The sequence below is a fragment of the Furipterus horrens genome, unplaced genomic scaffold, assembly GCF_987537825.1.
Source record: "Furipterus horrens unplaced genomic scaffold, mFurHor1.1.pri manual_scaffold_2, whole genome shotgun sequence".
NCBI lineage: Eukaryota > Metazoa > Chordata > Mammalia > Chiroptera > Furipteridae > Furipterus > Furipterus horrens.
The window spans coordinates 75,436,057-75,452,334 of record NW_028327172.1 but is presented as its reverse complement, the minus strand read 5'-3'; positions in this window follow the sequence as shown (position 1 = coordinate 75,452,334).

Genomic DNA, 16,278 nt, shown 5'->3' with positions numbered 1-16,278 from the left:
CCCTTCTACCTCTCAGCTGATAGCCCTCTAAATGATCCTCCTACCTATGATTCTGTTCCTATTCTGGTTTGCTTAGTTGGATTTTGTTTTTATTGTTTAGATTCAGTTGTTGATAGATGTGAGTTTGTTGTCATTTCAATGTTCATGATTTTGATCTTATTTTTCTTAAGTACATCCTTTTGACATTTCATATAATAAGGGCTTGGTGATGATGAACTCTTTTAACTTTGCCTTGTCTGGGAAGCACTTCACTGCCCTTCCATTCTAAATGATAGCTTTGCTGGATAGAGTAATATTGGCTGTGATTCCTTGCTTTTCATCACTTTGAATACCTCTTGCCAGTCCCTTCTTCCCTGCAAAGTGTCTTTTGAGAAACCAGCTGATAGTCTTATAGGCACCCCTTTGTAGGTAACTCTCTGCTTTTCTCTTGCTGCTTTTAAGATCCTCTCTTTATCTTTCACCTTTGGTGTTTTAATTATGATGTGTCTTGGTGTGGTACTCCTTGGGTCTAGATCGTTTGGGACTCTCTGTGCTTTCTGGACTTGTATGTCTACTTCCTTTGCCATAGTTGGGAAGTTTTTCTTCACTATTTTTTCACATAAGCCTTTGATTTCTTGCTCTTCTTCTTAACCTCTGGCACCCCTATAATTCAGATGTTGGCATGCTTAAAGTTGTCCCAGATGTTCCTAAGCCTCTCCTCATTTTTTAAAATTCTTGTTTCCTCATTCTGTACTGGTTGACTGTTTTTTTCCTTCCTTCTGTTCCAAATCATTGATTTGAACCCTGGTTTCCTTCCCTTCAGCACTGGTTTTTTGTGTATTTTCCTTTGTTTCATTTAGCATAGCCTTCACTTCTTCCCTTATGCATTTGCCATACTTAAGAATATCTGTCAAGCCTGTGAGCATCTTTATCACCAGTGTTTTGAACTCTTCATCTGTTTGGTTGGCTATCTCCTTGTCGCTTAGTTCTCCCACTTGAACCTTGATCCGTTCCCTCTTTGGGGCCACATTTCTCCGTCTCCTCATCTTGCCAGGCTCCTGTGTTTGTTTTCCTCTGTGTCTTAGGTAGAACTATTACACTTGTTATGTTTAAGGGGCAGAGCCTTGAGGTATTCATCAGTATAGGGTGACCACATTGTGGCGCTGTATGCTCAGCACTCGCCCCTTTTCCAGGAACTTCTCTCACTTCCATATGGGACTGGTGCTTCTCTGTTTCCCTGCTGTTGTTCCCAGAGTGGGTGGATCTGCAATTGTTCTAGGACCATGGGTGCCCTTTAAACAAGCAGACTCTACTGAGAGACTGACAGTTTCTTCCTCCGCCCCAACCTGCACTGGTTTGCACAATCAGAAGCAATGAGACTCCATTTTCCCTGGTGCTGGGACCGTGAGCTGTGTGGTCTGGTCTGGTGCTGGGAGCACTCCCCAGGTTTCCCTCTGGACTTTTTAAAACATAAGACCAGACTCTCCACAGGCCTGCTGCTGTCACCACTGTTGCCGCCACCACACCGCATCCTCTCTGCCCAGGCTCTGCCCTTCCTACCTGTCTGGATGAGTATTTCTTCTTTATTTCTTTGTTTATGAAACTTTCATGCAGATTGATTTTCTGGAACTTCTGGTTGTTTCTAGTTTTGACGTAGTTGTATTCCTTCTTAGTTGTGGGGGCAGATGCAGCGTGTCTGTCTGGTTTTAATATCTTTATCAGATCATATAAATGGAAATAAATATCTACATAGGCACATCAAGGCAATCTGATACACTATAAAAACAAACAAACCAAAGCAAATAAATACAGAAAAGCACAAAAATTATGCTGTACTCAAATTCATATATATTTTAATTCATGTAAGAGCTATGGAATCATAATATCAACATATTAATAAGAGGTAACTTTAGATCACTTTTAGACCAAAATTTGAAAATATGTAATTAAGGTTTTAATGATATTGAAAAGTTAAGATTTGAAGAACTCTAAAATACCTCAAATATAAAGCTAAGTTTAAATAATTGCTATAAATTCCTTCTAAACTCCAATTCCAGTAACAATATTGCTGAAAGGATATAAAATAAAAATAATAATAAATTGCAAAATTGTATATAAAGTACAGTGCCAATTTATGTAAATATATGTATAGATAAGAAAGACAGAATATAGATAGATAAATAGAAAGTTGGATGGATAGACAAAACAATTTAGGTGATTTTATTTCATTACTTTTAATTTTCTAAGGTTTATTCATTGTGCTTTAGTAATCTGATAGCCAGAAAATGTTTCTGAAGTAATTGTAATATGATAAAATAAAATCCATAAAATAATTTTTCTCAACAATTGGATTTGGACCTAAGTATTTTATAGACGATTATTTCAAACTTAAACATTTCTGACTCTCCTGACATAAAAAAGGGAAAAAATGCTTCCAAAGAAAAGGAATAAACAAAAAGCTAAATAATTTTTATTTTGAGTATAGTATAATCTTGATGTTAATTCTAAAAAGATAATCATGAAATAAATACTTTCACTTATGAACATAGATTAAAAGGTCATAAATAGAAGTGGATCAAATTAATAGAATAACAGTACTATAATTAGGATTTATCTTAGAAATGAATACATATTCTAGTATTATAAATTATTAATGTAGAATATTACATCAATGAAGTCACCAATGAAAATACATTAAACTGATGTTAGAAAAGCATTAAATACTCATATTAAAGTAATAAGTACTATTTTTAAACAATAGCCAACAGCATTCTTAACAGGAAAACATAAACAGCTGTCTCATTAAAATCAGAAACAAAGCAAAATTTATGGCTATCACAATGTGTCATGTTATTCAGGAATTATTGGTCAATACAGTAAAAAAAGGACAAGAAATGAAAAAAAGAATTATTTTTGGAAAAAATTATGCATTTAGAAAGCTAAGATCATTAATTAAACTAAGTAGGGAATATGTTTTTGAGCCTAAAAATAAATGTATAACATGCAACAACTTTGTTCTATACCATCAGTAATAACTTAGATGAAATTAACTAAACTAATATTTCAATTATAGTTGCATCAAAATATGTGAAATACCCTAGAATAAGCTGACTATGGTCTAAAGAAACAAAAATCCTACTGATTCATTTTATATTTGTTGACCCTATTACAGATTTCTCCCATTTCCCCCACTCTGTTCCCCTCCATCCATACCCTAAACCATCCCCACCCAACTCAACCCCCGCCTCTGCCCCCAGCCTTCACCACATTGTTGTCTGTGTCCATGGGCTATGTATATACATTCTTTGGCTAATTTATTCTAGTCCTTTTAAAAGACTGATAAAACTTGGATGGAGAGAATAAAGAAATTATAAAGCCCAAACAGGAAAATTAGTTTGGTTTCAGCATGTAGTAGACAACATCAATAGAGTTGACTAGGCAGACCAGGAGTAGACATTAGTATATATGAAATCAGTTAAAGTATGTCCTAAAGGACAAATCACAAAGAAAAATGAACAAGGGGTTATTCATAAATGGTGCTTGATAATATATGCATTATATTTCAGTAAAGCTAGTCTCAGAAGCATCAAAGAATAAAACAAAATTTAATAAATGATTTCAAAAATAAAATAAATTATATACTAAGTATTTGACTTTTGTATATTAAAATAATTTAACATTTAAATTTTACCATCTTAAAAACAATGGAAGAGAACAAAAATTAAATGGTTTGTAGAGCTGATTTTCTTCATTTTAAATAATATGATAGCCATAACAATATAGTTCCAAGAAATATGACAAAGGATTACTGTTTTAATCTATAATGAAATCATACAATAATAATTAAACTTCCATGCAGAGTTATAAACCTCAATACAAATATATTAAACATCTAATAAGTTATTGGGAAACTAAATAAAATTTTAAACCAACAAATGCATAGTTTTTAGAGATATGTCTTTCTCATTTAAATCATGAAATATTCATAATAAAAGTGAAAATATCAAACAAAGGTAAGAGTACATTTTAATAGGCACTCTCACACTCAGATAGCATTATAGATTTTCACAATTTTTACAGAAAGCTATTTGGTGATGTTTATCAGAAGCTTTCAAATTATTCATGCCTTTCACATAGTAGTATGACTGATAACTGTCTATCCTAAAAGAAATCTGACAAGCAGTTGGGGAATTATTTATAACTTAAAAATTTGGGAACATCAAAATCAGGGGTTAGGTAAAACATAATATGCCCATATGATAAAGTATTATGTAACTAAAAAATATTGCTATCTGACACTTGCTGAAATTCTTGGGACTTAATATTAAGTAGTAAAATCAACTTGTGTAACATATATACAATATAATCTATATATAAAAAAGCAATAAGAATGAAAAGAAAGGAATAATTTTTACCATGGTAAACATTCTCATTGTTGTGAGAATGAACTATTTTCATTCTTTTTAAACATTTTTTATAGTTCCAACATTTTAAAGTGAGGCAAACAAGCATCAACAAAAATTATTTTTGAAACAACTTAATCATCATTCACTGTAGAACTCAAATTCTTTTACTCTTAAAGAGTTCCTGTGATAGGTAAATGATCTTTTTACCAGAGGAATTTCTCAGTCTCTGAACCCTAACAATAATTTGTTATAAATTTTATATTTCAATGATTGCATTTTTCTGGCATAGTATTATGTAATGTGTCTATGCTTTCTGCATTAAATTATAAAAATCTTGAAGTTGAATCTATTATGGTTCATCTTCCAAAAAAATATGGTAATTGAGTATATATACACAAACTTGAGGTACGACATATAAAAACAGCTCTGAGGAAAATACAGACAATAGGTGACCCCAAATGGCAGGTACATATGTAGCCACAGTTTGAGGTAAACTGAGCATTTTACTCTTTACTTGGGGTGGGGGCACAAAGAGGAAGAAAAGACATTATGGTTCTGCTCTCATGGTTCCTAAAGTGTAAGACCTGACCTGTCCTTTGTGTTATAACTTCACATATTCTACATGATCTTGGGTGTCTATCAGTAATTCTGCCTACACCTTAAATGAGACATCTAAAATTGGATGTTAGATCCTTTACTTAATAAGCCTTTAATAGTGTCATGGTATAGGAAATGATCAAAGGTCCTATGGGTCTTAAGATCTTGCAAAAAGAAATAGAATATGCACATGGTGAATGATTGTACAGATAAAATGTGTGTTTAACAATTTCACAGAGATTATTTTGGCTAGTCAGAGGGGGAAAATACCACGTCATGCTTGGGAGAGGAGTTTAGAGAGTGGCAGACAAATAAGAGAAAGATTGGGGACAAAATGGGTGCAGGGATGATAGGATTTGAATGTGAAATAATAGGAAAAGGGCATTGTTCAGGACTGGGAGTGGGGAAGAATCACATAAGTAAAAGCTTGGTGATGTGAAAAATATAGGCACAATGGTGGATTGCTTGGGCTAGAATGGAGAGCCCATGACGCAGTGGAAAGACAAGCTTATAATCCATCTACTTATTGCTAAGTGGATTCAGATACAATAACCATCTCACTGGTAAAATAGAGTAACAGGAGTGTGAGGATTAAATAAGTCCTCTGAAGTTCTCATCATGTCTGCAGCTCACAGGACATATTTCTCCTTTATTCCGTGGGCGACCTGAGGTGACTGAGTGCAACAGTGAGTTGGCCAGAGCTGTGCCTAACAAAATAACCATGCAGTCACATTCTATGTAGCATCATAAAACAGAGCAAAGAGAAAAAAGGTATATGTGTATGTGTGTGTGTGTGTGTGTGTGTGTGTGTGTGTGTAATATGGTGTGGTTCCCTCCAGCTTTTGGACCTGTCTTAAACTGTATCAAGCCAAGATTTCACTCAATTTGTTTCTCTGGAAAAATTCTCAGCATGTTACATAAGATTAACAAGCACAAGTTTCCCAAATGGATCTTTAAAAAAAAAAAAAAAAATGTGTGCTCTGGTGTAGACTAAAGCACTTAACTTAATATTTTAACACATAATGGAAAATTTTATGAACAGAACTGTAAGGGTTGCCCCTAAAACTGAAAAGGTACATTTAGACAGACTGCAAGCAGTATTTAGCATAGTGTTTGAGTCAGGCTAGGAAACAGCAGTGGCAGAGAAAACCACACGCACAAGATTTGGATCATAGATTCTACTCTTTAAAGGTATGTTGGTAATTTGTTTCAAAACAGGGAAACAAAAAAACATAATACATTGGAAGAACCTTTTTTATCTAATAGAAATAGTCAATAGATTCCTTGATCAATGGATAGATTTGGATGTGAAATATATATATATATATATATGAGAGAGAGACCTAGAGATAGAGATGGATCTCGTTGGTCTTAAAATCCACTTTTTTTAAGTTGTTGAAATATTACCCCATAAATTTTCTAAAGCATTTAAACCTATATGATAGATTTTTTTCCTTTTTCAACAGAGATCAGAGTTTATAGTTAACCTAGGTTTTAAACAAATGAATTAAATGGCAGCCAATATTTCAGAGAAAAAATAATTGGAAATGTTTGCTGTACTTTTCATTTGCCCTCTTTAACCTTCTCCAGACTGGTTTAGTAGATTGAAGAGTCTAAGGAGGGATAAGAGTGCCTGTTTTGATCCTGTATTCAAGTAGGCTACATGATTTTGAACAAGTTATTTATCTCTCTAAACATCAATTCTTTCATATATAAAATAGAGATGGCATTACTTACCTTATGTAAAACATAATAGATAACCCCAAATTATTATTTCCTTTCCTCCCTTGTTAATTAGAAACAGAACTTTGAGATGGGTTATTAGACACTTTTATAAACACAAGGAATGAAACAAACTGCTCTCCTTTGCATATTTATTGCATCTGCTCAGAAAGGCATTACTAGCCTCTATCCTGGAACAGATGTATAACAGGATCAAACCTAAAACACAGTTATTTTTCTCCGGAAGGTAAAGTAGTCTTAGAAGACCATCTCTCCACAAAGGGAGAGAAGGTGATGATTCAGATAGTAACACAGATATGATTGGCCAACTCAAAGTTGGGTCCTTCTAAGCTTTACTTACCATGTCAACACACAAGCAAATTATTTTTCTTCTTGAAAACATCTGCTATTGCACCATCTTTAATCTGAATTATCACTGTTGATACTATTCATGAAGCAGTAATTCCGTAAGTGCCACAAAGAATCTTTTATTTGTTTTTATTTTTTATTTTTGCCTTTTTTATTGTTGTTCTTTTACAGTTGTCCCAATTTTTCCCCCATTGTTCTTCCCTGACCCTCCTTCCCCTCTCTCACAGTCAACTCCCACCCTGTTGTCCATATCTATGGGCCATTTATACATGCTCTTTGACCCTTTTCCTAATTTCCCCCCTTATTCTCCTCCCCTCTCTCCTCTGGTCACTATGGTTTGTTTCTTATTTCCATGTCTCTGGTTCTATTCCACTTGTTTGTTTTGTTCATTAGGTTCCTCTTATAGGTGAGATTATATGGTATTTGTCTTTTGTCACCGGGCTTGTTTCACTTAGCATAATACTCTTCAGTTCCATCCATACTGTCATGAAAGGTAAGAGTTCCTTCTTTCTTTCTGCTGTGTAGCATTCCATTGTGTGAATGTACCACAATTTTTTGATCCACTCATCTATAAATGGGCACTTAGGCTGTTTCCAGCACTTGGCTATCATAAATAATGCTGCTATTAACATAGGGGTGCATAGGTTCTTCTGAATTGGTGTTTCAGGATTTTTAGGGTCTAATCTCAGCAGTGGAATTGCTGGATCAAAAGGCAGTTTAAATTTTAGTTTTTTGAGGAGATTCCATACTATTTTCCACAGTGGCTGCACCAGTCAGCATTCCCACCAACAGTGCACCAGGGTTCCCCTTTTTCCTCATCCTCATCAGTAGTTGTTGTTTGTTGATTTATTAATGATGGCCATTCTGACAGGTTTGAGGTGGTATCTCATTGTGGTTTTAATTTGCATCTCTCTGATGGTTAGCGATGTTGAATTTTTTTTTTTTTTCATATGCACATAGGCCATCTGTATGTTCTACTTGGAGAAGTATCTGTTCAGGCCCTTTACCCATTTTTTAATTGGATTTTTTGTTTCCCGATGTTGAATTGTAGGGGTTCTTTGTATGTTTTGGATATCAAACCCTTGTCTGAGGTATCATTGGCAAATCTGTTTTCCCATACTTTTGGTTCCTTTTTCATTTTGCTGATGTTTTCTTTAGCTGTGCAGAGGCTTTTTAATTTGATGTAGTCCCATTTGTTTATTCTTTCCTTTATTTTCCTTGCCCTAGAGGATCTATCAGCAAAAATATTGTTGTGTGGAATATCTGAAATTTTGTTGCCTGTGTTTTCCTCTAGGACTTTTATGGTGTCATGGCTTATATTTAAGTCTTTTATCTATTTTGAGTTTATTCCGTTGTATGGTGTAAGTTGGTGGTCTAGTTTCATTTTTTTGCATTTACCATTCCAGTTCTCCCAACACCATTTGTTGAAGAGGCTATTTTTGCTCTATTTTATGCTTCTGCTCTCTTTCTCAAATATTAATTGACCATAGAGACTTGGGTTTATTTCTCAGCTCTATTCTGTTCCACTGATCTATGGGTCTATTCTTATGCCAGTACCAGACTGTTTTGATTACAGCGGCCTTGTAATATAGTTTGATATCAAGTATTGTGGTCCCTCCTACTTTGTTATTCTTTCTCAAGATTGCTGAGGCTATTCAGGATAATTTTTGGCTCCATATACATTTTTGAAATATTTTTTCTCCTTCTGTGAAATACATCATTGGTATTTTAATAGGGATTGCATTGAATCTATAGATTGCTTTGGGTAGTATGGACATTTTAATGATGTTAATTCTTCCAATCCATGAGCACAGTATAGGCTTTCAATTATTTGTAGCTTTCTCAATTTCTTTCTTCAGTGTTCTGTAGTTTTCTGAGTACAGGTCTTTTACCTCTTTGGTTAAGTATATTCCTAGGTACTTAATTTTTCTTGTTGCTAGAGTAAGTCTTCCATAAGGAGTCTTTTAATATTGGCTCCAATAGTTTTCTCAATCCTGTATCACCATTTACTCAACTATGTTTACAGATGTACCATCTTTCTGACAGACAAGTTTTAAATTTTTTAAGGATGAACACTCATATTTATTAATTAATAAGTCAATAAATAAATAGAGAAGGGCACAACCATGTTTAATAACACATATTGTCTTCAAATTCTGACTCCACCATTTATCAGCCAGATGCTCTAGTGAAAGTTCCCAAGCTTCTCTATAATTTAATTTTCTTATTTGGAAAAGTGGGAACAATAAAAGTAGCTACCTCACAGGACTGTCAAAGTACTAGGTTTTTGGTGTAAACGAATCATTCAATAAATGCTTGCCATTACATTAGTAGTAAGTATTTACAAGTGACACCATCTGGACATTATATATACTCATCTCCAATTTTATAAGTTTTATTATTATAAACTTACAGATAAGAATATTGAGGCATAGAGCCTGAGGCTTATGCTAAGTGATGCAGTTTGATTGAGATGACTCAGTAAAGATTCAAAACTATGTATTTCTGTTGAACAATACACCTCCATTTTTCAATAAATTATACATCTTCTATATTTTACTATTATCTATTGATCACTTACTATGTGCGAGACAGTGTTATATCTAATTTTTTTTCTTTTAAAATTCTTATACAAACCATGTGAGATAGGTCCAATGGGCCTCAGAATTTAAAAAAAGGCACAGAGGTCATTAACTTGTTCAAGGTCTCAAAGGTAGTAAGTGGGAGAGCCAAGACCTTGTAACTCTCTTTGTATACCTTACGCAGCTTTTATTGACACATATTACTAATTATATACTTTATGCCAGACTCTGATATAGACACAACAGATACAGTTGTGAACAAAACAGATAAAATTCTGGCTGTCATAGAGCACTTAGTCAAGAGAGAAGATACAATAAGCAAATGCATATGGTGTTAAGTACTTTGGGGAAAACTTAACTAAGGTAACAGTAATTGGGAGAATTAAGAAGCAGCTTGAGGACTCAGAGTTTAAATTTATATAAAAACATTGAGAATGGCCCTAAGAATTTGGTGGTATTTCAGAAAAAAGACCAAAAGGCTAACCCTCATGGTATCAGGAATAAAACATGCCAGACATAGGAAATAGAAATGCACAGACCTTGAGGAAGAACCACACGTCTGTAGTCAAGTGAGGAGCTAAGGGAGTGTGGGGATATAAACTCAGAATAGTAGATTGTTAGGGTTCTCTAGGCAGTGGTAAAAATAACTTCATCTGAATGAAATGGAGAACCAGTGGGGACTTTTGAGTTAAGGAATGTTTCAGTATTTAAAACAAAACAAACAAAATATAAAAGACCAAAGTAAATAGAGATTAGTTAGGAGTTTATTGCAGTTTGTTCAAATGGGAGATGATGGTTAACTTTATTAGAAGGAAAGTGGTTAAAACAAGTCATATATTTATAGATATAACTATAGTATATTTTGAAGTTCACAGGGACTGTGAAATAAGAGAGAAGTCAAGGCCTGATCAACAGAAGGAATAGAATCACCATTTAATGAGACAAAGAGGACTACAGAAGGAAAAGTGTTAGTGGAAAAGTAAGATTTTATTTGGGACATGTAAAATATCAAAATGCAGGAGTATAGTAAAGAGTAAGTACCTGAGATCTGGGGAAATAGAAGGGTTTGTACCAGTCAAAATACTTCATTATGCAGCAGTTAACAGGTGACTCCCAAATCTCAGTGACCTATAGTAAACACAATTTTGTAACTCATACTGCATGGCTACCTTGGGGCTGGTGAGACTCTGCTCCAAGTGCATTGAGCCTGAGACGCAGGCTGTCAGAGCAGATCTGTTAACACTTTGTCTGTATCATAGCAGAGGGAAACACATGATAAATCACACACTGACTCATAAAGTTTGAAGAGGTGACCGATATAATTTCAATTCTTATTTTATTGGCCAAAACAAATCACATGGTAAAGTCTGACATTTTTAGAATGGAGAAATAAAATTCTTATTTAGAGAAGAGGGGAATAACAATTTAATCAACTACATCTATAAAGGATATAAACGTGGGTATCATTAGCATAAAGACACTAGTTAAAATCATAGTCTGGATGAGATCACTAAGAACATAGAAAAGCATAGAGGTCTGATGCTTGAGACATTCCAGATGTTAGTGGTCTGGATAAATCAAGAAAATAGTCTGCAATGAAATTGTCAGTAATGTAGGAGGAGAACAGAGATTGGTATCCTAGATGAAAGGTAAAATAAATGCTTCAAGAATGAAAGATTGGTCAACAGTGTATTGAGTAAATACACTGAGGACTGGGAATTGACTATTGTATTTAGCAATGTGCAGGTTATTTGTTACCTTGACAATAGCAGTTTCTGTAGAAGGATGGGGATGAAAGCCTGATTCAAGTGGATTCAAGAGTAAATGAGAGGAAAGAAAATGGACTATAAACAACTCTCTCAAGGTGGTTTTCTATAAGTAACACAACATAACGCCATTAATAAAATGTTTCCCCTCTCCATGGGGTAAAGGGGATGCAATCAAATCAGCAGCACAGATTGACAGAAACTTCTAGCTCTTATGAAATGGACAGATGTCACAGAAACATCAGCAGCCACTCATTGCATGAGTTTTTGGGAGACATAAGAAAAACTAGAATAACACTTGGGATATTAAGTTGAAATGTTATCTATTCGTTCATTTCAATTCATTCATATTGACACCAGATGGTCTTATAATTAATCATTCCTTTACTTCCTTAATAAAACTCTCTGTATTATCCTCCAGTCCTTTTATAAAACTTCATTTTTTATTTTTATAAAATTGTGTTGTTATGGTGATACAGAGAGATCTGATTAAGGTCACTGGGGAGAAGTAGGAGAGGCTGTAGGAGGAGTTTGCTGAAGCAATGGAAAGCAGTTTAGGATGGGACTGGCTGAGAAGCTGAATGCCTCCACAGCAAATGGAATTAAAAAGAGGGCTTGCTCTTTGGCTCCCCAGCTTTTCTGGCTCCTGAGCTGGCTCTCCCTCAGGCTCTGGTTCTGGCTCTGGATTTGACTGGAGCTCTCAGGCTTGCTCTCTCTAGCTCTCAAGCTCTTCTTCCTTGAGGATGCCTGGATGATTGTGCTGCAGCTGCGTGCATTTTCCAATGGACAGTATTTTGTATGGGAAGGAATCTGGGCACAGTCTAGGATCAGGCTGGCCTGGCAGGTGGTGGCAGGTTTATTCTTTGGATCTTTTAGAGGGAACAGGTTCTGAGGCAGAAGCCTGCCATTCTTCCAAAATTGTGTAGTTTTTGTGTATTGTGTTGTTTTAGTGTGTAAACCAACCCTACAGAAACAGGGAAATGATAGGAGAACTCAGGTGTTAGAGTTTAACCTTAATTGATAAGCTTAGGATATTAAAGCTGTGACTCGATAGGCTTAAGTGATTGCTTTTGAATAAAGACTCCTTTCCTTTATCACCAAACCTTTGCTTCTGGAATTTTGCCTAGAGTGTGGCAGTGGGCAGAGGGACCCTTATTTGCTGTTTGGTAATATTAATTTGTTTTCCTGTTCAATTGTAAATAGGCACTAGACTGTGGGAAATTGAGATATTGACTGTCTTGTGGCACACTTATTATTATATGCCTAACATAGCGTATACTCCTAAAATGCTAAGTGAACGCGTTAAGTCAATTCACCTTCCATTATTTTTATACATTTTTCTCTTTATAGATTATGTGACTATTTTTTGGACTTGATTGTCACAAGTATAAGGACTTTGTCCACAACTTGAGAGCTCACATCATCCACCAGGAGGCGATGCTTGATGACATCAGCACCTACACATCATGGTGCAATTACTGAATGTTTAAATGCAAAGAGATAATTGGTTGGTCATTATTTATCAGGAAACCTCCCTCGTTTGTGAACTCTACTAAACAGGTGAGAAAAGCGAGTCCTAAATAACATAATAATAGTAATAAGGGGAAGTATTTTTGCAAAATCTAGAAATTATATTTTTCTGTACACATTGTTTTTATTATTTTTTTTATTTTTTATTTTTTTTGTTTTTTCAATTACAGTTGTCCCCTTTTCCCTCAATTTCTCTCCCCCACCCAACCCACCCCCTCTCCCGCAATCATATCCCTCCCCGTTGTCCATGTCCATGATTCATTTATACGGGTTCTTTGACTAAACCCTTCCCTTACTTATCCCCCTTCTCTCCCTCCCCCCTCGCCCCTATTGACTGCTATTCTGCTCTTTGTTCTATTTAGTTCCTTTGTTTGTGTTGTTCTTTAGTTTCCTGTATTAGGTGATATCATATGGTATTTTTCTTTCTTTGCCTGGTTTATTTCACTAAGCATAATTCTCTCTAGTTCCATCCATGTTGTCGCAAATGGCGGGAGTTCCTTCTTTCTTTCTGCTACATAGTATTCCATTGTGTAAATGTACCACTGTTTTTTGATCCACTCATCTACAGGTGGGCACTTAGGCTGTTTCTAGCACTTGGCTGTTGTAAACAGTGCTGCAATGAACATAGGGGTGCATAAGTTCTTTTGAATTGGTGTTTCAAGATTCTTCGGGTATAATCCTAGTAGTGGAGTCGCTGGTTCAAAAGGCAGTTCCATTTTTAATCTTTTGAGGTAATTCCATACTGTTGTCCACAGTGGCTGCACCAATCTGCATTCCCACCAACAGTGCAGTAGGGTTCCCGTTTCGCTACATCCTCGCCAGCACTTGTTGTTTGTTGATTTGTTGATGATGGCCATTCTGACTGGTGTAAAATGGTATCTCATTGTGGTTTTTATTTGCATCTCCCTGATGGCTAATGATGTTGAGCATTTTTTCATGTGTCTATGGACCTTCTGTATGTCCTCTTCGGAGAAGTGTTTGTTCAGGTCCTTTGCCCATTTTTTAATTGGGTTGTTTGTTTTCTTGATGTTGAGTCGTATCAGCTCTTTATATATTTTGGAAATCAGTCCCCTGTCTGTGATGTCATTGGCAAATATGTTTTCCCATATGGTTGGTTTCTTTTTCATCTTGCTGATGTTTTCTTTTGCTGAGCAGAAACTCTTTAGTTTGATGTGTACACATTTTTAAAAGCACTGTTGTCAAAGCAATTTATTCTTGATTATATGGCATACAGGAACAGTCATAAAATTTGTGCTTTGGGGTTCAGATTCAAAGGCAAAGCGTAATCTGTTATTATTACTCCCAAATATATAAATGTGTAACAGATATCAAAGACAAAGCAACTATGTGTTTATTATTCAGAAATAATGTTGCAGATCATAGTACTAAAGTGATCAATATAACCAGGTGTTGGTAGTATAAAAACAATTAATATGATAATTATAATCACTTAGATTAATGATACAGCAACTTGGCCACTTTTCAGCAAAAAATATATTTTAAATCCTGAAAGAATGAATTAATTGGATTTTGATCAATTCATCATGCTATAAACCATTAATAGGACATGCCAAACACAGATTTGTGTTATTGTCAATATATGGTTGAGTTTTTCACATAACCTACTTAATATTGGTGCAACATTTAAACACTTTAAAATCTGTAAGACAATGTATTATAGGATATGTCAAGTTTACTTTCTGAATATAAAATATAAGATTTTGTTTTAGTGTATACAATGCTTTCCTCTTCACAACTCAACATGTTATTTATTTTGATAATAATTTTTGCGTAAGAACTATGGACTGTTGCACCCTCAACTTTATGTGAAATAAAATACACACTTAAGACTAAATGTATTTTTACTTTCACATTCTCCTCTCAGTCACCTGAATGAGAATGGATCAAGGTTGAGTCAGTTTTGCTTTTCTTTTGAATGCTTAGGCTGAATTCTCTGAAAAGCTGTATGCATTTAAAGATGTTAGTCTCAAACCCCTATAACACCAATGTGATTTTAAATTGTTACTGCTCATATTTAAATGTTTCCTTCCAAGAACAGAAAGCAAAAACCCAACTCCATGCTCTTCAGAAAAACTGGTTTATCAGAATAAATCTTTGACTTTGTTGACACTGGATTTCAATTTATTAAATAAACAACATCACAGTAAGATGTTTCTCAGAAGAAAATGTGTAAGGCAGTTGGAAAAAAATGAGTTAATTGTTATGACCCATGCAAGTTTTTGAAATGGGTAAGTTATATGAAATGAATAATAATAAAAAAGTAAAATATAGTATGTACACAGGGTCAAAGTGTAAGTGTGTGTATGGGAGTATAATGATGCCAATTATTAAATAATTTTTGCAAAATATTCACTTTTCTGAAATTTAACATATCTATGCATTTACTTTCTCTCAATTTTTATAGAATAAAATTGATATTTATAGTGTTAATTTTTCAAGGAACTAAAAATCTCAGTAAACAATGATTGCTGCTTTACACTGAAGTAGACAAATGCTTGACTTGCAGATCTTTTACATTTGACCAAATCCTGCAAGTGAAAAGGAAACTCAAATAACAGGGATATTAGAAATCAGACCTTTATTGAATTCAACCCCATGGCCAAACACATGTTCAATATATAACAAGTGTTTCATGCATTTAAATTTGCTCTTGACCTATATTTATTGACTGTGTAGATAGATAGATGATAGATAGATAGATAGATATCAACTTTTTTTCTCTATCTTTGTATATATATATATATATATAGAGAGAGAGAGAGAGAGAGAGAGAGAGAGAGCTAGGGAATATATTGTGTATACATTTTAAACTTGGGCCTATATTTGAAAGGTCATTTAGGCAGGCTAGAAGTTTAGTACAAAGAGATATTATTTTTATGATGAAGAGATTACTCTATTTAAAAAATCCATTCTTACTTGCAAGGGGGAAAAATGCTCTCTCCTTATGCATTGAGGCAAATTCTAGATAGGGCTGGAGAAAGTTAAGGAAAATTTTCAAGATAAAGATATCTTGAAATGAGAGAAGATTTGATCAAATTTCCTCAAACTTAGTGTGTTATAAATTAGACTACATTCTTATAAGAGCTCTGTGTGTGAGCCAAAGGATACAACAATCACCTGATGCCAGTTTATAGGCCTAAACCGAAGTTACCAGCAAAATCTCTACAAGATTATTTTGCAGCAAAGAATAAGGTACTTTAGACCATAAACTGTAGAATTAATGTTTTTCAAAATCCTTTTTTTTCATTTTCTACCTTCATTTGAGCAAGTGTTTTAATCTCTTTGAGTCTCACTTTCTTAGTAATA